The sequence below is a fragment of the Poecilia latipinna genome, unplaced genomic scaffold (assembly GCF_001443285.1).
Source record: "Poecilia latipinna isolate Pla-1442-1.1 unplaced genomic scaffold, P_latipinna-1.0 Scaffold2411, whole genome shotgun sequence".
NCBI lineage: Eukaryota > Metazoa > Chordata > Actinopteri > Cyprinodontiformes > Poeciliidae > Poecilia > Poecilia latipinna.
The window spans coordinates 111324-112828 of NW_015115027.1; positions in this window are offsets into that span (position 1 = coordinate 111324).

The window sequence follows — 1505 nt, forward strand, 5'->3', positions numbered from 1 at the left end:
TGAACCGAGCAGAAATGTGAGATTTATACATCTACATTCTCACCTACAAACATTGTTTAAATCATGTTGTCACATTTGCTAAGCAACATTTTGCCGAGGTGGAGGCTAGGTAGCTAGCTGAAGGCTACAGCTTCTCTCTGTAATGCTCTCTGCCTTCGCAGGACCCCTCTTCCGTAGACCGGGTCGTTTCTTAAACCCATGAAAGAATAAGCTTGACCCTGAACTCGGACACAAAGCTCTAGTGGTGTGGAACACTTATTTTTATATATATTTTTTGCATCTCTTTTTTTGTTTGCGTCTTTTCTTTGTTCTATTTGTTTTTCTCGTGTTTGCTGCGCATTTGCACCTGTCGACCACCGTAGTATTTTAACAATTCTGTATTTTAGTTCTGCTGGGCTCCATATGGTTATGTGTATTTGTTATAAGTTGCATTGTGATCACCAGGTGCGGAGCCCCCCCAGCCCCCCCTGGCCCCGGTGTTCTGACAGAACACCGGAAGAGCAGAGAGTTCAGTGTGTTAGCAGTGAAGCTATTCATCCCAGGGGGGCTGGGGTTGGGGGGGCCGGTTTGGGGGGCTGCTGCTGCCCCCCAAACCGGGCCGGATGGGGGCCCAGGCCTGGAGGTGCCAGGGAGGGAGGAATGGTTTCAAGTCATTGAAATATGTGATTAGAGACGTAGAAAGTGCGCCCACGCCTGTTGAGAAGGGTGTATTTAATGTTAAATACCCCCCCTACTCCCGCTCAAAATTTCAGTTTCTCTCCACGTAAGGGGCCCGGTGATTCCTTAGGGGCCCGTTGATTGGTTAGGGGCCCGGTAATTGGCCCCTCCCCCCGGCCCGACGCTGACTTGTTCCGCTAGTGGTGATCACTGTTATGTGTAGAGTGTTATGGGGTTCCCCTGTCTGACTCTGCTGACTCCCCTCACATGTAATGGACCTGTCATGTGGGCGGGGAATCAGGGGAGCGGGAGGACCAGGACCGATGCTGATCTGACAGAACACCGGAAGAGCGGAGAGTTCATTGTGTTAGCAGTGAAGCTATTCAGTTGAGTGTAACGGTTTGTTAGAGGCGCAGCTGCAGCCTAAGGAATAGCAGCTCGCTCTTATTTCTAATAAACCCTGTTGACGGTACTACATCTGCGGTGTGTTGGCGTCATTACAGTATTTACTTACAGTACTACACCACTTTAAAAGGTACAGGATTAAAAAGGTATATGTGACAGCTACAGACACCAGCTTATTTTTTTTCTACAGTATTTTGGAAAGAACGGTAAAAGAACTGGCGTCTGTAGCTACCAGTATTTTTTTTATCGTTCTTTCAGAAAAACGGTAAACTACTGGCAGCTACAGACGCCAGAAGTTTACCGTTATTTCACAGTTTCCATATCGTACTTGCATTGACGGTAATTTACTGTCAGGATTAATTACGGTACAGCTACTGTGTATTTACAGTAAACTTCTGGTGTCTATAGCTGCCAGTATGTTACTGTAAATTTACAGGATTATT